The sequence below is a fragment of the Cucumis melo genome, chromosome 12 (assembly GCF_025177605.1).
Source record: "Cucumis melo cultivar AY chromosome 12, USDA_Cmelo_AY_1.0, whole genome shotgun sequence".
In the NCBI taxonomy this organism is placed as follows: domain Eukaryota; kingdom Viridiplantae; phylum Streptophyta; class Magnoliopsida; order Cucurbitales; family Cucurbitaceae; genus Cucumis; species Cucumis melo.
The window spans coordinates 3,732,638-3,748,844 of NC_066868.1; the positions used below are offsets into that span (position 1 = coordinate 3,732,638).

The 16,207-nt window shown below is 51.2% G+C and overlaps 50 non-coding genes across 50 annotated transcripts; all 50 read left to right on the top strand.

The window, feature by feature from the left end:
- Positions 1 to 85: 85 nt before the first annotated feature.
- LOC127144919 (5S ribosomal RNA) lies at positions 86 to 204 on the top strand. The gene has a single exon (XR_007816706.1). It is a non-coding gene; the product is annotated as a 5S ribosomal RNA (ribosomal RNA).
- Positions 205 to 408: 204 nt separating this feature from the next.
- Positions 409 to 527, top strand: LOC127145087 (5S ribosomal RNA). The gene has a single exon (XR_007816866.1). It is a non-coding gene; the product is annotated as a 5S ribosomal RNA (ribosomal RNA).
- Positions 528 to 731: 204 nt separating this feature from the next.
- Positions 732 to 850, top strand: LOC127144927 (5S ribosomal RNA). The gene has a single exon (XR_007816714.1). It is a non-coding gene; the product is annotated as a 5S ribosomal RNA (ribosomal RNA).
- A 204-nt stretch (positions 851 to 1,054) lies between these two features.
- On the top strand, positions 1,055 to 1,173 carry LOC127144883 (5S ribosomal RNA). The gene has a single exon (XR_007816670.1). It is a non-coding gene; the product is annotated as a 5S ribosomal RNA (ribosomal RNA).
- A 204-nt stretch (positions 1,174 to 1,377) lies between these two features.
- On the top strand, positions 1,378 to 1,496 carry LOC127144743 (5S ribosomal RNA). Its single transcript, XR_007816531.1, has one exon. It is a non-coding gene; the product is annotated as a 5S ribosomal RNA (ribosomal RNA).
- Positions 1,497 to 1,700: 204 nt separating this feature from the next.
- LOC127144754 (5S ribosomal RNA) lies at positions 1,701 to 1,819 on the top strand. The gene has a single exon (XR_007816542.1). It is a non-coding gene; the product is annotated as a 5S ribosomal RNA (ribosomal RNA).
- Positions 1,820 to 2,023: 204 nt separating this feature from the next.
- Positions 2,024 to 2,142, top strand: LOC127145088 (5S ribosomal RNA). The gene has a single exon (XR_007816867.1). It is a non-coding gene; the product is annotated as a 5S ribosomal RNA (ribosomal RNA).
- A 204-nt stretch (positions 2,143 to 2,346) lies between these two features.
- LOC127144626 (5S ribosomal RNA) lies at positions 2,347 to 2,465 on the top strand. The gene has a single exon (XR_007816414.1). It is a non-coding gene; the product is annotated as a 5S ribosomal RNA (ribosomal RNA).
- Positions 2,466 to 2,669: 204 nt separating this feature from the next.
- On the top strand, positions 2,670 to 2,788 carry LOC127145089 (5S ribosomal RNA). Its single transcript, XR_007816868.1, has one exon. It is a non-coding gene; the product is annotated as a 5S ribosomal RNA (ribosomal RNA).
- Positions 2,789 to 2,992: 204 nt separating this feature from the next.
- Positions 2,993 to 3,111, top strand: LOC127145090 (5S ribosomal RNA). The gene has a single exon (XR_007816869.1). It is a non-coding gene; the product is annotated as a 5S ribosomal RNA (ribosomal RNA).
- A 204-nt stretch (positions 3,112 to 3,315) lies between these two features.
- On the top strand, positions 3,316 to 3,434 carry LOC127144846 (5S ribosomal RNA). The gene has a single exon (XR_007816634.1). It is a non-coding gene; the product is annotated as a 5S ribosomal RNA (ribosomal RNA).
- A 204-nt stretch (positions 3,435 to 3,638) lies between these two features.
- On the top strand, positions 3,639 to 3,757 carry LOC127145091 (5S ribosomal RNA). Its single transcript, XR_007816870.1, has one exon. It is a non-coding gene; the product is annotated as a 5S ribosomal RNA (ribosomal RNA).
- A 204-nt stretch (positions 3,758 to 3,961) lies between these two features.
- LOC127144818 (5S ribosomal RNA) lies at positions 3,962 to 4,080 on the top strand. The gene has a single exon (XR_007816606.1). It is a non-coding gene; the product is annotated as a 5S ribosomal RNA (ribosomal RNA).
- A 204-nt stretch (positions 4,081 to 4,284) lies between these two features.
- Positions 4,285 to 4,403, top strand: LOC127144755 (5S ribosomal RNA). The gene has a single exon (XR_007816543.1). It is a non-coding gene; the product is annotated as a 5S ribosomal RNA (ribosomal RNA).
- A 204-nt stretch (positions 4,404 to 4,607) lies between these two features.
- On the top strand, positions 4,608 to 4,726 carry LOC127145092 (5S ribosomal RNA). Its single transcript, XR_007816871.1, has one exon. It is a non-coding gene; the product is annotated as a 5S ribosomal RNA (ribosomal RNA).
- A 204-nt stretch (positions 4,727 to 4,930) lies between these two features.
- On the top strand, positions 4,931 to 5,049 carry LOC127144627 (5S ribosomal RNA). Its single transcript, XR_007816415.1, has one exon. It is a non-coding gene; the product is annotated as a 5S ribosomal RNA (ribosomal RNA).
- Positions 5,050 to 5,253: 204 nt separating this feature from the next.
- LOC127145093 (5S ribosomal RNA) lies at positions 5,254 to 5,372 on the top strand. The gene has a single exon (XR_007816872.1). It is a non-coding gene; the product is annotated as a 5S ribosomal RNA (ribosomal RNA).
- A 204-nt stretch (positions 5,373 to 5,576) lies between these two features.
- LOC127144550 (5S ribosomal RNA) lies at positions 5,577 to 5,695 on the top strand. Its single transcript, XR_007816338.1, has one exon. It is a non-coding gene; the product is annotated as a 5S ribosomal RNA (ribosomal RNA).
- A 204-nt stretch (positions 5,696 to 5,899) lies between these two features.
- Positions 5,900 to 6,018, top strand: LOC127145094 (5S ribosomal RNA). The gene has a single exon (XR_007816873.1). It is a non-coding gene; the product is annotated as a 5S ribosomal RNA (ribosomal RNA).
- A 204-nt stretch (positions 6,019 to 6,222) lies between these two features.
- Positions 6,223 to 6,341, top strand: LOC127145096 (5S ribosomal RNA). The gene has a single exon (XR_007816875.1). It is a non-coding gene; the product is annotated as a 5S ribosomal RNA (ribosomal RNA).
- Positions 6,342 to 6,545: 204 nt separating this feature from the next.
- Positions 6,546 to 6,664, top strand: LOC127144567 (5S ribosomal RNA). The gene has a single exon (XR_007816355.1). It is a non-coding gene; the product is annotated as a 5S ribosomal RNA (ribosomal RNA).
- A 204-nt stretch (positions 6,665 to 6,868) lies between these two features.
- On the top strand, positions 6,869 to 6,987 carry LOC127144921 (5S ribosomal RNA). Its single transcript, XR_007816708.1, has one exon. It is a non-coding gene; the product is annotated as a 5S ribosomal RNA (ribosomal RNA).
- A 204-nt stretch (positions 6,988 to 7,191) lies between these two features.
- On the top strand, positions 7,192 to 7,310 carry LOC127145097 (5S ribosomal RNA). Its single transcript, XR_007816876.1, has one exon. It is a non-coding gene; the product is annotated as a 5S ribosomal RNA (ribosomal RNA).
- A 204-nt stretch (positions 7,311 to 7,514) lies between these two features.
- On the top strand, positions 7,515 to 7,633 carry LOC127145098 (5S ribosomal RNA). The gene has a single exon (XR_007816877.1). It is a non-coding gene; the product is annotated as a 5S ribosomal RNA (ribosomal RNA).
- A 204-nt stretch (positions 7,634 to 7,837) lies between these two features.
- On the top strand, positions 7,838 to 7,956 carry LOC127145455 (5S ribosomal RNA). Its single transcript, XR_007817236.1, has one exon. It is a non-coding gene; the product is annotated as a 5S ribosomal RNA (ribosomal RNA).
- A 204-nt stretch (positions 7,957 to 8,160) lies between these two features.
- Positions 8,161 to 8,279, top strand: LOC127144756 (5S ribosomal RNA). Its single transcript, XR_007816544.1, has one exon. It is a non-coding gene; the product is annotated as a 5S ribosomal RNA (ribosomal RNA).
- A 204-nt stretch (positions 8,280 to 8,483) lies between these two features.
- LOC127145099 (5S ribosomal RNA) lies at positions 8,484 to 8,602 on the top strand. The gene has a single exon (XR_007816878.1). It is a non-coding gene; the product is annotated as a 5S ribosomal RNA (ribosomal RNA).
- Positions 8,603 to 8,806: 204 nt separating this feature from the next.
- LOC127144820 (5S ribosomal RNA) lies at positions 8,807 to 8,925 on the top strand. The gene has a single exon (XR_007816608.1). It is a non-coding gene; the product is annotated as a 5S ribosomal RNA (ribosomal RNA).
- A 204-nt stretch (positions 8,926 to 9,129) lies between these two features.
- LOC127145100 (5S ribosomal RNA) lies at positions 9,130 to 9,248 on the top strand. Its single transcript, XR_007816879.1, has one exon. It is a non-coding gene; the product is annotated as a 5S ribosomal RNA (ribosomal RNA).
- Positions 9,249 to 9,452: 204 nt separating this feature from the next.
- Positions 9,453 to 9,571, top strand: LOC127144757 (5S ribosomal RNA). Its single transcript, XR_007816545.1, has one exon. It is a non-coding gene; the product is annotated as a 5S ribosomal RNA (ribosomal RNA).
- Positions 9,572 to 9,775: 204 nt separating this feature from the next.
- LOC127145102 (5S ribosomal RNA) lies at positions 9,776 to 9,894 on the top strand. Its single transcript, XR_007816881.1, has one exon. It is a non-coding gene; the product is annotated as a 5S ribosomal RNA (ribosomal RNA).
- Positions 9,895 to 10,098: 204 nt separating this feature from the next.
- LOC127144821 (5S ribosomal RNA) lies at positions 10,099 to 10,217 on the top strand. The gene has a single exon (XR_007816609.1). It is a non-coding gene; the product is annotated as a 5S ribosomal RNA (ribosomal RNA).
- A 204-nt stretch (positions 10,218 to 10,421) lies between these two features.
- LOC127145103 (5S ribosomal RNA) lies at positions 10,422 to 10,540 on the top strand. The gene has a single exon (XR_007816882.1). It is a non-coding gene; the product is annotated as a 5S ribosomal RNA (ribosomal RNA).
- Positions 10,541 to 10,744: 204 nt separating this feature from the next.
- LOC127144568 (5S ribosomal RNA) lies at positions 10,745 to 10,863 on the top strand. Its single transcript, XR_007816356.1, has one exon. It is a non-coding gene; the product is annotated as a 5S ribosomal RNA (ribosomal RNA).
- Positions 10,864 to 11,067: 204 nt separating this feature from the next.
- LOC127144693 (5S ribosomal RNA) lies at positions 11,068 to 11,186 on the top strand. Its single transcript, XR_007816481.1, has one exon. It is a non-coding gene; the product is annotated as a 5S ribosomal RNA (ribosomal RNA).
- A 204-nt stretch (positions 11,187 to 11,390) lies between these two features.
- Positions 11,391 to 11,509, top strand: LOC127144804 (5S ribosomal RNA). Its single transcript, XR_007816592.1, has one exon. It is a non-coding gene; the product is annotated as a 5S ribosomal RNA (ribosomal RNA).
- Positions 11,510 to 11,713: 204 nt separating this feature from the next.
- On the top strand, positions 11,714 to 11,832 carry LOC127144758 (5S ribosomal RNA). Its single transcript, XR_007816546.1, has one exon. It is a non-coding gene; the product is annotated as a 5S ribosomal RNA (ribosomal RNA).
- A 204-nt stretch (positions 11,833 to 12,036) lies between these two features.
- LOC127145104 (5S ribosomal RNA) lies at positions 12,037 to 12,155 on the top strand. The gene has a single exon (XR_007816883.1). It is a non-coding gene; the product is annotated as a 5S ribosomal RNA (ribosomal RNA).
- Positions 12,156 to 12,359: 204 nt separating this feature from the next.
- On the top strand, positions 12,360 to 12,478 carry LOC127145105 (5S ribosomal RNA). Its single transcript, XR_007816884.1, has one exon. It is a non-coding gene; the product is annotated as a 5S ribosomal RNA (ribosomal RNA).
- Positions 12,479 to 12,682: 204 nt separating this feature from the next.
- On the top strand, positions 12,683 to 12,801 carry LOC127144569 (5S ribosomal RNA). The gene has a single exon (XR_007816357.1). It is a non-coding gene; the product is annotated as a 5S ribosomal RNA (ribosomal RNA).
- A 204-nt stretch (positions 12,802 to 13,005) lies between these two features.
- LOC127144694 (5S ribosomal RNA) lies at positions 13,006 to 13,124 on the top strand. Its single transcript, XR_007816482.1, has one exon. It is a non-coding gene; the product is annotated as a 5S ribosomal RNA (ribosomal RNA).
- A 204-nt stretch (positions 13,125 to 13,328) lies between these two features.
- Positions 13,329 to 13,447, top strand: LOC127145106 (5S ribosomal RNA). Its single transcript, XR_007816885.1, has one exon. It is a non-coding gene; the product is annotated as a 5S ribosomal RNA (ribosomal RNA).
- A 204-nt stretch (positions 13,448 to 13,651) lies between these two features.
- LOC127145108 (5S ribosomal RNA) lies at positions 13,652 to 13,770 on the top strand. Its single transcript, XR_007816887.1, has one exon. It is a non-coding gene; the product is annotated as a 5S ribosomal RNA (ribosomal RNA).
- A 204-nt stretch (positions 13,771 to 13,974) lies between these two features.
- LOC127144570 (5S ribosomal RNA) lies at positions 13,975 to 14,093 on the top strand. The gene has a single exon (XR_007816358.1). It is a non-coding gene; the product is annotated as a 5S ribosomal RNA (ribosomal RNA).
- Positions 14,094 to 14,297: 204 nt separating this feature from the next.
- LOC127144695 (5S ribosomal RNA) lies at positions 14,298 to 14,416 on the top strand. Its single transcript, XR_007816483.1, has one exon. It is a non-coding gene; the product is annotated as a 5S ribosomal RNA (ribosomal RNA).
- Positions 14,417 to 14,620: 204 nt separating this feature from the next.
- On the top strand, positions 14,621 to 14,739 carry LOC127144805 (5S ribosomal RNA). The gene has a single exon (XR_007816593.1). It is a non-coding gene; the product is annotated as a 5S ribosomal RNA (ribosomal RNA).
- A 204-nt stretch (positions 14,740 to 14,943) lies between these two features.
- LOC127144759 (5S ribosomal RNA) lies at positions 14,944 to 15,062 on the top strand. Its single transcript, XR_007816547.1, has one exon. It is a non-coding gene; the product is annotated as a 5S ribosomal RNA (ribosomal RNA).
- A 204-nt stretch (positions 15,063 to 15,266) lies between these two features.
- On the top strand, positions 15,267 to 15,385 carry LOC127145109 (5S ribosomal RNA). The gene has a single exon (XR_007816888.1). It is a non-coding gene; the product is annotated as a 5S ribosomal RNA (ribosomal RNA).
- A 204-nt stretch (positions 15,386 to 15,589) lies between these two features.
- LOC127145110 (5S ribosomal RNA) lies at positions 15,590 to 15,708 on the top strand. The gene has a single exon (XR_007816889.1). It is a non-coding gene; the product is annotated as a 5S ribosomal RNA (ribosomal RNA).
- A 204-nt stretch (positions 15,709 to 15,912) lies between these two features.
- On the top strand, positions 15,913 to 16,031 carry LOC127144571 (5S ribosomal RNA). Its single transcript, XR_007816359.1, has one exon. It is a non-coding gene; the product is annotated as a 5S ribosomal RNA (ribosomal RNA).
- Positions 16,032 to 16,207: the final 176 nt, after the last annotated feature.

Below are 16,207 nucleotides of genomic sequence, written 5' to 3' on the forward strand. Positions count from 1 at the left end.
TCCCGGTGGCCGTTCCGACCGGTCGAGCATGCGTGGGAGATTCTGGCCGACATGGCTTATATGCATTTTCTGCGCATTCCGTGATGGGTGCGATCATACCAGCACTAATGCACCGGATCCCATCAGAACTCCGCAGTTAAGCGTGCTTGGGAGAGAGTAGTACTAAGTTGGGTGACCACTTGGGAAATCCTCGTGTTGCACCCCTTTTTCTATTTTTTTTATTATTATTTTTTTCAATCCTACCATTTTGTTTCTTTCTCCCACCGTGTTTTCAAGTCGTGCAGCCGCCCCGGCTCGTATGCTCATGCACACGCTCGTGCGGGTCCCGGTGGCCGTTCCGACCGGTCGAGCATGCGTGGGAGATTCTGGCCGACATGGCTTATATGCATTTTCTGCGCATTCCGTGATGGGTGCGATCATACCAGCACTAATGCACCGGATCCCATCAGAACTCCGCAGTTAAGCGTGCTTGGGCGAGAGTAGTACTAAGTTGGGTGACCACTTGGGAAGTCCTCGTGTTGCACCCCTTTTTCTATTTTTTTTATTATTATTTTTTTCAATCCTACCATTTTGTTTCTTTCTCCCACCGTGTTTTCAAGTCGTGCAGCCGCCCCGGCTCGTATGCTCATGCACACGCTCGTGCGGGTCCCGGTGGCCGTTCCGACCGGTCGAGCATGCGTGGGAGATTCTGGCCGACATGGCTTATATGCATTTTCTGCGCATTCCGTGATGGGTGCGATCATACCAGCACTAATGCACCGGATCCCATCAGAACTCCGCAGTTAAGCGTGCTTGGGCGAGAGTAGGACTAAGTTGGGTGACCACTTGGGAAGTCCTCGTGTTGCACCCCTTTTTCTATTTTTTTTATTATTATTATTTTCAATCCTACCATTTTGTTTCTTTCTCCCACCGTGTTTTCAAGTCGTGCAGCCGCCCCGGCTCGTATGCTCATGCACACGCTCGTGCGGGTCCCGGTGGCCGTTCCGACCGGTCGAGCATGCGTGGGAGATTCTGGCCGACATGGCTTATATGCATTTTCTGCGCATTCCGTGATGGGTGCGATCATACCAGCACTAATGCACCGGATCCCATCAGAACTCTGCAGTTAAGCGTGCTTGGGCGAGAGTAGTACTAAGTCGGGTGACCACTTGGGAAGTCCTCGTGTTGCACCCCTTTTTCTATTTTTTTTATTATTATTTTTTTCAATCCTACCATTTTGTTTCTTTCTCCCACCGTGTTTTCAAGTCGTGCAGCCGCCCCGGCTCGTATGCTCATGCACACGCTCGTGCGGGTCCCGGTGGCCGTTCCGACCGGTCGAGCATGCGTGGGAGATTCTGGCCGACATGGCTTATATGCATTTTCTGCGCATTCCATGATGGGTGCGATCATACCAGCACTAATGCACCGGATCCCATCAGAACTCCGCAGTTAAGCGTGCTTGGGCGAGAGTAGTACTAAGTTGGGTGACCACTTGGGAAGTCCTCGTGTTGCACCACTTTTTCTATTTTTTTTATTATTATTTTTTTCAATCCTACCATTTTGTTTCTTTCTCCCACCGTGTTTTCAAGTCGTGCAGCCGCCCCGGCTCGTATGCTCATGCACACGCTCGTGCGGGTCCCGGTGGCCGTTCCGACCGGTCGAGCATGCGTGGGAGATTCTAACCGACATGGCTTATATGCATTTTCTGCGCATTCCGTGATGGGTGCGATCATACCAGCACTAATGCACCGGATCCCATCAGAACTCCGCAGTTAAGCATGCTTGGGCGAGAGTAGTACTAAGTTGGGTGACCACTTGGGAAGTCCTCGTGTTGCACCCCTTTTTCTATTTTTTTTATTATTATTTTTTTCAATCCTACCATTTTGTTTCTTTCTCCCACCGTGTTTTCAAGTCGTGCAGCCGCCCCGGCTCGTATGCTCATGCACACGCTCGTGCGGGTCCCGGTGGCCGTTCCGACCGGTCGAGCATGCGTGGGAGATTCTGGCCGACATGGCTTATATGCATTTTCTGCGCATCCCGTGATGGGTGCGATCATACCAGCACTAATGCACCGGATCCCATCAGAACTCCGCAGTTAAGCGTGCTTGGGCGAGAGTAGTACTAAGTTGGGTGACCACTTGGGAAGTCCTCGTGTTGCACCCCTTTTTCTATTTTTTTTATTATTATTTTTTTCAATCCTACCATTTTGTTTCTTTCTCCCACCGTGTTTTCAAGTCGTGCAGCCGCCCCGGCTCGTATGCTCATGCACACGCTCGTGCGGGTCCCGGTGGCCGTTCCGACCGGTCGAGCATGCGTGGGAGATTCTGGCCGACATGGCTTATATGCATTTTCTGCGCATTCCGTGATGGGTGCGATCAAACCAGCACTAATGCACCGGATCCCATCAGAACTCCGCAGTTAAGCGTGCTTGGGCGAGAGTAGTACTAAGTTGGGTGACCACTTGGGAAGTCCTCGTGTTGCACCCCTTTTTCTATTTTTTTTATTATTATTTTTTTCAATCCTACCATTTTGTTTCTTTCTCCCACCGTGTTTTCAAGTCGTGCAGCCGCCCCGGCTCGTATGCTCATGCACACGCTCGTGCGGGTCCCGGTGGCCGTTCCGACCGGTCGAGCATGCGTGGGAGATTCTGGCCGACATGGCTTATATGCATTTTCTGCGCATTCCGTGATGGGTGCGATCATACCAGCACTAATGCACCGGATCCCATCAGAACTCCGCAGTTAAGCGTGCTTGGGCGAGAGTAGTACTAAGTTGGGTGACCACTTGGGAAGTCCTCGTGTTGCACCCCTTTTTCTATTTTTTTTATTATTATTTTTTTCAATCCTACCATTTTGTTTCTTTCTCCCACCGTGTTTTCAAGTCGTGCAGCCGCCCCGGCTCGTATGCTCATGCACACGCTCGTGCGGGTCCCGGTGGCCGTTCCGACCGGTCGAGCATGCGTGGGAGATTCTGGCCGACATGGCTTATATGCATTTTCTGCGCATTCCGTGATGGGTGCGATCATACCAGCACTAATGCACCGGATCCCATCAGAACTCCGCAGTTAAGCGTGCTTGGGCGAGAGTAGTACTAAGTTGGGTGACCACTTGGGAAGTCCTCGTGTTGCACCCCTTTTTCTATTTTTTTTATTATTATTTTTTTCAATCCTACCATTTTGTTTCTTTCTCCCACCGTGTTTTCAAGTCGTGCAGCCGCCCCGGCTCGTATGCTCATGCACACGCTCGTGCGGGTCCCGGTGGCCGTTCCGACCGGTCGAGCATGCGTGGGAGATTCTGGCCGACATGGCTTATATGCATTTTCTGCGCATTCCGTGATGGGTGCGATCATACCAGCACTAATGCACCGGATCCCATCAGAACTCCGCAGTTAAGCGTGCTTAGGCGAGAGTAGTACTAAGTTGGGTGACCACTTGGGAAGTCCTCGTGTTGCACCCCTTTTTCTATTTTTTTTATTATTATTTTTTTCAATCCTACCATTTTGTTTCTTTCTCCCACCGTGTTTTCAAGTCGTGCAGCCGCCCCGGCTCGTATGCTCATGCACACGCTCGTGCGGGTCCCGGTGGCCGTTCCGACCGGTCGAGCATGCGTGGGAGATTCTGGCCGACATGGCTTATATGCATTTTCTGCGCATTCCGTGATGGGTGCGATCATACCAGCACTAATGCACCGGATCCCATCAGAACTCCGCAGTTAAGCGTGCTTGGGCGAGAGTAGTACTAAGTTGGGTGACCACTTGGGAAGTCCTCGTGTTGCACCCCTTTTTCTATTTTTTTTATTATTATTTTTTTCAATCCTACCATTTTGTTTCTTTCTCCCACCGTGTTTTCAAGTCGTGCAGCCGCCCCGGCTCGTATGCTCATGCACACGCTCGTGCGGGTCCCGGTGGCCGTTCCGACCGGTCGAGCATGCGTGGGAGATTCTGGCCGACATGGCTTATATGCATTTTCTGCGCATTCCGTGATGGGTGTGATCAAACCAGCACTAATGCACCGGATCCCATCAGAACTCCGCAGTTAAGCGTGCTTGGGCGAGAGTAGTACTAAGTTGGGTGACCACTTGGGAAGTCCTCGTGTTGCACCCCTTTTTCTATTTTTTTTATTATTATTTTTTTCAATCCTACCATTTTGTTTCTTTCTCCCACCGTGTTTTCAAGTCGTGCAGCCGCCCCGGCTCGTATGCTCATGCACACGCTCGTGCGGGTCCCGGTGGCCGTTCCGACCGGTCGAGCATGCGTGGGAGATTCTAACCGACATGGCTTATATGCATTTTCTGCGCATTCCGTGATGGGTGCGATCATACCAGCACTAATGCACCGGATCCCATCAGAACTCCGCAGTTAAGCATGCTTGGGCGAGAGTAGTACTAAGTTGGGTGACCACTTGGGAAGTCCTCGTGTTGCACCCCTTTTTCTATTTTTTTTATTATTATTTTTTTCAATCCTACCATTTTGTTTCTTTCTCCCACCGTGTTTTCAAGTCGTGCAGCCGCCCCGGCTCGTATGCTCATGCACACGCTCGTGCGGGTCCCGGTGGCCGTTCCGACCGGTCGAGCATGCGTGGGAGATTCTGGCCGACATGGCTTATATGCATTTTCTCCGCATCCCGTGATGGGTGCGATCATACCAGCACTAATGCACCGGATCCCATCAGAACTCCGCAGTTAAGCGTGCTTGGGCGAGAGTAGTACTAAGTTGGGTGACCACTTGGGAAGTCCTCGTGTTGCACCCCTTTTTCTATTTTTTTTATTATTATTTTTTTCAATCCTACCATTTTGTTTCTTTCTCCCACCGTGTTTTCAAGTCGTGCAGCCGCCCCGGCTCGTATGCTCATGCACACGCTCGTGCGGGTCCCGGTGGCCGTTCCGACCGGTCGAGCATGCGTGGGAGATTCTGGCCGACATGGCTTATATGCATTTTCTGCGCATTCCGTGATGGGTGCGATCAAACCAGCACTAATGCACCGGATCCCATCAGAACTCCGCAGTTAAGCGTGCTTGGGCGAGAGTAGTACTAAGTTGGGTGACCACTTGGGAAGTCCTCGTGTTGCACCCCTTTTTCTATTTTTTTTATTATTATTTTTTTCAATCCTACCATTTTGTTTCTTTCTCCCACCGTGTTTTCAAGTCGTGCAGCCGCCCCGGCTCGTATGCTCATGCACACGCTCGTGCGGGTCCCGGTGGCCGTTCCGACCGGTCGAGCATGCGTGGGAGATTCTGGCCGACATGGCTTATATGCATTTTCTGCGCATTCCGTGATGGGTGCGATCATACCAGCACTAATGCACCGGATCCCATCAGAACTCCGCAGTTAAGCGTGCTTGGGCGAGAGTAGTACTAAGTTGGGTGACCACTTGGGAAGTCCTCGTGTTGCACCCCTTTTTCTATTTTTTTTATTATTATTTTTTTCAATCCTACCATTTTGTTTCTTTCTCCCACCGTGTTTTCAAGTCGTGCAGCCGCCCCGGCTCGTATGCTCATGCACACGCTCGTGCGGGTCCCGGTGGCCGTTCCGACCGGTCGAGCATGCGTGGGAGATTCTGGCCGACATGGCTTATATGCATTTTCTGCGCATTCCGTGATGGGTGCGATCATACCAGCACTAATGCACCGGATCCCATCAGAACTCCGCAGTTAAGCGTGCTTGGGCGAGAGTAGTACTAAGTTGGGTGACCACTTGGGAAGTCCTCGTGTTGCGCCCCTTTTTCTATTTTTTTTATTATTATTTTTTTCAATCCTACCATTTTGTTTCTTTCTCCCACCGTGTTTTCAAGTCGTGCAGCCGCCCCGGCTCGTATGCTCATGCACACGCTCGTGCGGGTCCCGGTGGCCGTTCCGACCGGTCGAGCATGCGTGGGAGATTCTGGCCGACATGGCTTATATGCATTTTCTGCGCATTCCGTGATGGGTGCGATCATACCAGCACTAATGCACCGGATCCCATCAGAACTCCGCAGTTAAGCGTGCTTGGGCGAGAGTAGTACTAAGTTGGGTGACCACTTGGGAAGTCCTCGTGTTGCACCCCTTTTTCTATTTTTTTTATTATTATTTTTTTCAATCCTACCATTTTGTTTCTTTCTCCCACCGTGTTTTCAAGTCGTGCAGCCGCCCCGGCTCGTATGCTCATGCACACGCTCGTGCGGGTCCCGGTGGCCGTTCCGACCGGTCGAGCATGCGTGGGAGATTCTGGCCGACATGGCTTATATGCATTTTCTGCGCATTCCGTGATGGGTGCGATCATACCAGCACTAATGCACCGGATCCCATCAGAACTCCGCAGTTAAGCGTGCTTGGGCGAGAGTAGTACTAAGTTGGGTGACCACTTGGGAAGTCCTCGTGTTGCACCCCTTTTTCTATTTTTTTTATTATTATTTTTTTCAATCCTACCATTTTGTTTCTTTCTCCCACCGTGTTTTCAAGTCGTGCAGCCGCATCGGCTCGTATGCTCATGCACACGCTCGTGCGGGTCCCGGTGGCCGTTCCGACCGGTCGAGCATGCGTGGGAGATTCTGGCCGACATGGCTTATATGCATTTTCTGCGCATTCCGTGTTGGGTGCGATCATTCCAGCACTAATGCACCGGATCCCATCAGAACTCCGCAGTTAAGCGTGCTTGGGCGAGAGTAGTACTAAGTTGGGTGACCACTTGGGAAGTCCTCGTGTTGCACCCCTTTTTCTATTTTTTTTATTATTATTTTTTTCAATCCTACCATTTTGTTTCTTTCTCCCACCGTGTTTTCAAGTCGTGCAGCCGCCCCGGCTCGTATGCTCATGCACACGCTCGTGCGGGTCCCGGTGGCCGTTCCGACCGGTCGAGCATGCGTGGGAGATTCTGGCCGACATGGCTTATATGCATTTTCTGCGCATTCCGTGATGGGTGCGATCAAACCAGCACTAATGCACCGGATCCCATCAGAACTCCGCAGTTAAGCGTGCTTGGGCGAAAGTAGTACTAAGTTGGGTGACCACTTGGGAAGTCCTCGTGTTGCACCCCTTTTTCTATTTTTTTTATTATTATTTTTTTCAATCCTACCATTTTGTTTCTTTCTCCCACCGTGTTTTCAAGTCGTGCAGCCGCCCCGGCTCGTATGCTCATGCACACGCTCGTGCGGGTCCCGGTGGCCGTTCCGACCGGTCGAGCATGCGTGGGAGATTCTGGCCGACATGGCTTATATGCATTTTCTGCGCATTCCGTGATGGGTGCGATCATACCAGCACTAATGCACCGGATCCCATCAGAACTCCGCAGTTAAGCGTGCTTGGGCGAGAGTAGTACTAAGTTGGGTGACCACTTGGGAAGTCCTCGTGTTGCACCCCTTTTTCTATTTTTTTTATTATTATTTTTTTCAATCCTACCATTTTGTTTCTTTCTCCCACCGTGTTTTCAAGTCGTGCAGCCGCCCCGGCTCGTATGCTCATGCACACGCTCGTGCGGGTCCCGGTGGCCGTTCCGACCGGTCGAGCATGTGTGGGAGATTCTGGCCGACATGGCTTATATGCATTTTCTGCGCATTCCGTGATGGGTGCGATCATACCAGCACTAATGCACCGGATCCCATCAGAACTCCGCAGTTAAGCGTGCTTGGGCGAGAGTAGTACTAAGTTGGGTGACCACTTGGGAAGTCCTCGTGTTGCACCCCTTTTTCTATTTTTTTTATTATTATTTTTTTCAATCCTACCATTTTGTTTCTTTCTCCCACCGTGTTTTCAAGTCGTGCAGCCGCCCCGGCTCGTATGCTCATGCACACGCTCGTGCGGGTCCCGGTGGCCGTTCCGACCGGTCGAGCATGCGTGGGAGATTCTGGCCGACATGGCTTATATGCATTTTCTGCGCATTCCGTGATGGGTGCGATCATACCAGCACTAATGCACCGGATCCCATCAGAACTCCGTAGTTAAGCGTGCTTGGGCGAGAGTAGTACTAAGTTGGGTGACCACTTGGGAAGTCCTCGTGTTGCACCCCTTTTTCTATTTTTTTTCTTATTATTTTTTTCAATCCTACCATTTTGTTTCTTTCTCCCACCGTGTTTTCAAGTCGTGCAGCCGCCCCGGCTCGTATGCTCATGCACACGCTCGTGCGGGTCCCGGTGGCCGTTCCGACCGGTCGAGCATGCGTGGGAGATTCTGGCCGACATGGCTTATATGCATTTTCTGCGCATTCCGTGATGGGTGCGATCATACCAGCACTAATGCACCGGATCCCATCAGAACTCCGCAGTTAAGCATGCTTGGGCGAGAGTAGTACTAAGTTGGGTGACCACTTGGGAAGTCCTCGTGTTGCACCCCTTTTTCTATTTTTTTTATTATTATTTTTTTCAATCCTACCATTTTGTTTCTTTCTCCCACCGTGTTTTCAAGTCGTGCAGCCGCCCCGGGTCGTATGCTCATGCACACGCTCGTGCGGGTCCCGGTGGCCGTTCCGACCGGTCGAGCATGCGTGGGAGATTCTGGCCGACATGGCTTATATGCATTTTCTGCGCATTCCGTGATGGGTGCGATCATACCAGCACTAATGCACCGGATCCCATCAGAACTCCGCAGTTAAGCGTGCTTGGGCGAGAGTAGTACTAAGTTGGGTGACCACTTGGGAAGTCCTCGTGTTGCACCCCTTTTTCTATTTTTTTTATTATTATTTTTTTCAATCCTACCATTTTGTTTCTTTCTCCCACCGTGTTTTCAAGTCGTGCAGCCGCCCCGGCTCGTATGCTCATGCACACGCTCGTGCGGGTCCCGGTGGCCGTTCCGACCGGTCGAGCATGCGTGGGAGATTCTGGCCGACATGGCTTATATGCATTTTCTGCGCATTCCGTGATGGGTGTGATCAAACCAGCACTAATGCACCGGATCCCATCAGAACTCCGCAGTTAAGCGTGCTTGGGCGAGAGTAGTACTAAGTTGGGTGACCACTTGGGAAGTCCTCGTGTTGCACCCCTTTTTCTATTTTTTTTATTATTATTTTTTTCAATCCTACCATTTTGTTTCTTTCTCCCACCGTGTTTTCAAGTCGTGCAGCCGCCCCGGCTCGTATGCTCATGCACACGCTCGTGCGGGTCCCGGTGGCCGTTCCGACCGGTCGAGCATGCGTGGGAGATTCTGGCCGACATGGCTTATATGCATTTTCTGCGCATTCCGTGATGGGTGCGATCATACCAGCACTAATGCACCGGATCCCATCAGAACTCCGCAGTTAAGCGTGCTTGGGCGAGAGTAGTACTAAGTTGGGTGACCACTTGGGAAGTCCTCGTGTTGCACCCCTTTTTCTATTTTTTTTATTATTATTTTTTTCAATCCTACCATTTTGTTTCTTTCTCCCACCGTGTTTTCAAGTCGTGCAGCCGCCCCGGCTCGTATGCTCATGCACACGCTCGTGTGGGTCCCGGTGGCCGTTCCGACCGGTCGAGCATGCGTGGGAGATTCTGGCCGACATGGCTTATATGCATTTTCTGCGCATTCCGTGATGGGTGCGATCATACCAGCACTAATGCACCGGATCCCATCAGAACTCCGCAGTTAAGCATGCTTGGGCGAGAGTAGTACTAAGTTGGGTGACCACTTGGGAAGTCCTCGTGTTGCACCCCTTTTTCTATTTTTTTTATTATTATTTTTTTCAATCCTACCATTTTGTTTCTTTCTCCCACCGTGTTTTCAAGTCGTGCAGCCGCCCCGGGTCGTATGCTCATGCACACGCTCGTGCGGGTCCCGGTGGCCGTTCCGACCGGTCGAGCATGCGTGGGAGATTCTGGCCGACATGGCTTATATGCATTTTCTGCGCATTCCGTGATGGGTGCGATCATACCAGCACTAATGCACCGGATCCCATCAGAACTCCGCAGTTAAGCGTGCTTGGGCGAGAGTAGTACTAAGTTGGGTGACCACTTGGGAAGTCCTCGTGTTGCACCCCTTTTTCTATTTTTTTTATTATTATTTTTTTCAATCCTACCATTTTGTTTCTTTCTCCCACCGTGTTTTCAAGTCGTGCAGCCGCCCCGGCTCGTGTGCTCATGCACACGCTCGTGCGGGTCCCGGTGGCCGTTCCGACCGGTCGAGCATGCGTGGGAGATTCTGGCCGACATGGCTTATATGCATTTTCTGCGCATTCCGTGATGGGTGTGATCAAACCAGCACTAATGCACCGGATCCCATCAGAACTCCGCAGTTAAGCGTGCTTGGGCGAGAGTAGTACTAAGTTGGGTGACCACTTGGGAAGTCCTCGTGTTGCACCCCTTTTTCTATTTTTTTTATTATTATTTTTTTCAATCCTACCATTTTGTTTCTTTCTCCCACCGTGTTTTCAAGTCGTGCAGCCGCCCCGGCTCGTATGCTCATGCACACGCTCGTGCGGGTCCCGGTGGCCGTTCCGACCGGTCGAGCATGCGTGGGAGATTCTGGCCGACATGGCTTATATGCATTTTCTGCGCATTCCGTGATGGGTGCGATCATACCAGCACTAATGCACCGGATCCCATCAGAACTCCGCAGTTAAGCGTGCTTGGGCGAGAGTAGTACTAAGTTGGGTGACCACTTGGGAAGTCCTCGTGTTGCACCCCTTTTTCTATTTTTTTTATTATTATTTTTTTCAATCCTACCATTTTGTTTCTTTCTCCCACCGTGTTTTCAAGTCGTGCAGCCGCATCGGCTCGTATGCTCATGCACACGCTCGTGCGGGTCCCGGTGGCCGTTCCGACCGGTCGAGCATGCGTGGGAGATTCTGGCCGACATGGCTTATATGCATTTTCTGCGCATTCCGTGATGGGTGCGATCATTCCAGCACTAATGCACCGGATCCCATCAGAACTCCGCAGTTAAGCGTGCTTGGGCGAGAGTAGTACTAAGTTGGGTGACCACTTGGGAAGTCCTCGTGTTGCACCCCTTTTTCTATTTTTTTTATTATTATTTTTTTCAATCCTACCATTTTGTTTCTTTCTCCCACCGTGTTTTCAAGTCGTGCAGCCGCCCCGGCTCGTATGCTCATGCACACGCTCGTGCGGGTCCCGGTGGCCGTTCCGACCGGTCGAGCATGCGTGGGAGATTCTGGCCGACATGACTTATATGCATTTTCTGCGCATTCCGTGATGGGTGCGATCATACCAGCACTAATGCACCGGATCCCATCAGAACTCCGCAGTTAAGCGTGCTTGGGCGAGAGTAGTATTAAGTTGGGTGACCACTTGGGAAGTCCTCGTGTTGCACCCCTTTTTCTATTTTTTTTATTATTATTTTTTTCAATCCTACCATTTTGTTTCTTTCTCCCACCGTGTTTTCAAGTCGTGCAGCCGCCCCGGCTCGTATGCTCATGCACACGCTCGTGCGGGTCCCGGTGGCCGTTCCGACCGGTCGAGCATGCGTGGGAGATTCTGGCCGACATGGCTTATATGCATTTTCTGCGCATTCCGTGATGGGTGCGATCATACCAGCACTAATGCACCGGATCCCATTAGAACTCCGCAGTTAAGCGTGCTTGGGCGAGAGTAGTATTAAGTTGGGTGACCACTTGGGAAGTCCTCGTGTTGCACCCCTTTTTCTATTTTTTTTATTATTATTTTTTTCAATCCTACCATTTTGTTTCTTTCTCCCACCGTGTTTTCAAGTCGTGCAGCCGCCCCGGGTCGTATGCTCATGCACACGCTCGTGCGGGTCCCGGTGGCCGTTCCGACCGGTCGAGCATGCGTGGGAGATTCTGGCCGACATGGCTTATATGCATTTTCTGCGCATTCCGTGATGGGTGCGATCATACCAGCACTAATGCACCGGATCCCATCAGAACTCCGCAGTTAAGCATGCTTGGGCGAGAGTAGTACTAAGTTGGGTGACCACTTGGGAAGTCCTCGTGTTGCACCCCTTTTTCTATTTTTTTTATTATTATTTTTTTCAATCCTACCATTTTGTTTCTTTCTCCCACCGTGTTTTCAAGTCGTGCAGCCGCCCCGGGTCGTATGCTCATGCACACGCTCGTGCGGGTCCCGGTGGCCGTTCCGACCGGTCGAGCATGCGTGGGAGATTCTGGCCGACATGGCTTATATGCATTTTCTGCGCATTCCGTGATGGGTGCGATCATACCAGCACTAATGCACCGGATCCCATCAGAACTCCGCAGTTAAGCGTGCTTGGGCGAGAGTAGTACTAAGTTGGGTGACCACTTGGGAAGTCCTCGTGTTGCACCCCTTTTTCTATTTTTTTTATTATTATTTTTTTCAATCCTACCATTTTGTTTCTTTCTCCCACCGTGTTTTCAAGTCGTGCAGCCGCCCCGGCTCGTATGCTCATGCACACGCTCGTGCGGGTCCCGGTGGCCGTTCCGACCGGTCGAGCATGCGTGGGAGATTCTGGCCGACATGGCTTATATGCATTTTCTGCGCATTCCGTGATGGGTGCGATCATACCAGCACTAATGCACCGGATCCCATCAGAACTCCGCAGTTAAGCGTGCTTGGGCGAGAGTAGTACTAAGTTGGGTGACCACTTGGGAAGTCCTCGTGTTGCACCCCTTTTTCTATTTTTTTTATTATTATTTTTTTCAATCCTACCATTTTGTTTCTTTCTCCCACCGTGTTTTCAAGTCGTGCAGCCGCATCGGCTCGTATGCTCATGCACACGCTCGTGCGGGTCCCGGTGGCCGTTCCGACCGGTCGAGCATGCGTGGGAGATTCTGGCCGACATGGCTTATATGCATTTTCTGCGCATTCCGTGATGGGTGCGATCATTCCAGCACTAATGCACCGGATCCCATCAGAACTCCGCAGTTAAGCGTGCTTGGGCGAGAGTAGTACTAAGTTGGGTGACCACTTGGGAAGTCCTCGTGTTGCACCCCTTTTTCTATTTTTTTTATTATTATTTTTTTCAATCCTACCATTTTGTTTCTTTCTCCCACCGTGTTTTCAAGTCGTGCAGCCGCCCCGGCTCGTATGCTCATGCACACGCTCGTGCGGGTCCCGGTGGCCGTTCCGACCGGTCGAGCATGCGTGGGAGATTCTGGCCGACATGACTTATATGCATTTTCTGCGCATTCCGTGATGGGTGCGATCATACCAGCACTAATGCACCGGATCCCATCAGAACTCCGCAGTTAAGCGTGCTTGGGCGAGAGTAGTATTAAGTTGGGTGACCACTTGGGAAGTCCTCGTGTTGCACCCCTTTTTCTATTTTTTTTATTATTATTTTTTTCAATCCTACCATTTTGTTTCTTTCTCCCACCGTGTTTTCAAGTCGTGCAGCCGCCCCGGGTCGTATGCTCATGCACACGCTCGTGCGGGTCCCGGTGGCCGTTCCGACCGGTCGAGCATGCGTGGGAGATTCTGGCCGACATGGCTTATATGCATTTTCTGCGCATTCCGTGATGGGTGCGATCATACCAGCACTAATGCACCGGATCCCATCAGAACTCCGCAGTTAAGCGTGCTTGGGCGAGAGTAGTACTAAGTTGGGTGACCACTTGGGAAGTCCTCGTGTTGCACCCCTTTTTCTATTTTTTTTATTATTATTTTTTTCAATCCTACCATTTTGTTTCTTTCTCCCACCGTGTTTTCAAGTCGTGCAGCCGCCCCGGCTCGTATGCTCATGCACACGCTCGTGCGGGTCCCGGTGGCCGTTCCGACCGGTCGAGCATGCGTGGGAGATTCTGGCCGACATGGCTTATATGCATTTTCTGCGCATTCCGTGATGGGTGCGATCATACCAGCACTAATGCACCGGATCCCATCAGAACTCCGCAGTTAAGCGTGCTTGGGCGAGAGTAGTACTAAGTTGGGTGACCACTTGGGAAGTCCTCGTGTTGCACCCCTTTTTCTATTTTTTTTATTATTATTTTTTTCAATCCTACCATTTTGTTTCTTTCTCCCACCGTGTTTTCAAGTCGTGCAGCCGCATCGGCTCGTATGCTCATGCACACGCTCGTGCGGGTCCCGGTGGCCGTTCCGACCGGTCGAGCATGCGTGGGAGATTCTGGCCGACATGGCTTATATGCATTTTCTGCGCATTCCGTGATGGGTGCGATCATTCCAGCACTAATGCACCGGATCCCATCAGAACTCCGCAGTTAAGCGTGCTTGGGCGAGAGTAGTACTAAGTTGGGTGACCACTTGGGAAGTCCTCGTGTTGCACCCCTTTTTCTATTTTTTTTATTATTATTTTTTTCAATCCTACCATTTTGTTTCTTTCTCCCACCGTGTTTTCAAGTCGTGCAGCCGCCCCGGCTCGTATGCTCATGCACACGCTCGTGCGGGTCCCGGTGGCCGTTCCGACCGGTCGAGCATGCGTGGGAGATTCTGGCCGACATGACTTATATGCATTTTCTGCGCATTCCGTGATGGGTGCGATCATACCAGCACTAATGCACCGGATCCCATCAGAACTCCGCAGTTAAGCGTGCTTGGGCGAGAGTAGTATTAAGTTGGGTGACCACTTGGGAAGTCCTCGTGTTGCACCCCTTTTTCTATTTTTTTTATTATTATTTTTTTCAATCCTACCATTTTGTTTCTTTCTCCCACCGTGTTTTCAAGTCGTGCAGCCGCCCCGGCTCGTATGCTCATGCACACGCTCGTGCGGGTCCCGGTGGCCGTTCCGACCGGTCGAGCATGCGTGGGAGATTCTGGCCGACATGGCTTATATGCATTTTCTGCGCATTCCGTGATGGGTGCGATCATACCAGCACTAATGCACCGGATCCCATTAGAACTCCGCAGTTAAGCGTGCTTGGGCGAGAGTAGTATTAAGTTGGGTGACCACTTGGGAAGTCCTCGTGTTGCACCCCTTTTTCTATTTTTTTTATTATTATTTTTTTCAATCCTACCATTTTGTTTCTTTCTCCCACCGTGTTTTCAAGTCGTGCAGCCGCCCCGGGTCGTATGCTCATGCACACGCTCGTGCGGGTCCCGGTGGCCGTTCCGACCGGTCGAGCATGCGTGGGAGATTCTGGCCGACATGGCTTATATGCATTTTCTGCGCATTCCGTGATGGGTGCGATCATACCAGCACTAATGCACCGGATCCCATCAGAACTCCGCAGTTAAGCATGCTTGGGCGAGAGTAGTACTAAGTTGGGTGACCACTTGGGAAGTCCTCGTGTTGCACCCCTTTTTCTATTTTTTTTATTATTATTTTTTTCAATCCTACCATTTTGTTTCTTTCTCCCACCGTGTTTTCAAGTCGTGCAGCCGCCCCGGGTCGTATGCTCATGCACACGCTCGTGCGGGTCCCGGTGGCCGTTCCGACCGGTCGAGCATGCGTGGGAGATTCTGGCCGACATGGCTTATATGCATTTTCTGCGCATTCCGTGATGGGTGCGATCATACCAGCACTAATGCACCGGATCCCATCAGAACTCCGCAGTTAAGCGTGCTTGGGCGAGAGTAGTACTAAGTTGGGTGACCACTTGGGAAGTCCTCGTGTTGCACCCCTTTTTCTATTTTTTTTATTATTATTTTTTTCAATCCTACCATTTTGTTTCTTTCTCCCACCGTGTTTTCAAGTCGTGCAGCCGCCCCGGCTCGTATGCTCATGCACACGCTCGTGCGGGTCCCGGTGGCCGTTCCGACCGGTCGAGCATGCGTGGGAGATTCTGGCCGACATGGCTTATATGCATTTTCTGCGCATTCCGTGATGGGTGCGATCATACCAGCACTAATGCACCGGATCCCATCAGAACTCCGCAGTTAAGCGTGCTTGGGCGAGAGTAGTACTAAGTTGGGTGACCACTTGGGAAGTCCTCGTGTTGCACCCCTTTTTCTATTTTTTTTATTATTATTTTTTTCAATCCTACCATTTTGTTTCTTTCTCCCACCGTGTTTTCAAGTCGTGCAGCCGCATCGGCTCGTATGCTCATGCACACGCTCGTGCGGGTCCCGGTGGCCGTTCCGACCGGTCGAGCATGCGTGGGAGATTCTGGCCGACATGGCTTATATGCATTTTCTGCGCATTCCGTGATGGGTGCGATCATTCCAGCACTAATGCACCGGATCCCATCAGAACTCCGCAGTTAAGCGTGCTTGGGCGAGAGTAGTACTAAGTTGGGTGACCACTTGGGAAGTCCTCGTGTTGCACCCCTTTTTCTATTTTTTTTATTATTATTTTTTTCAATCCTACCATTTTGTTTCTTTCTCCCACCGTGTTTTCAAGTCGTGCAGCCGCCCCGGCTCGTATGCTCATGCACACGCTCGTGCGGGTCCCGGTGGCCGTTCCGACCGGTCGAGCATGCGTGGGAGATTCTGGCCGACATGACT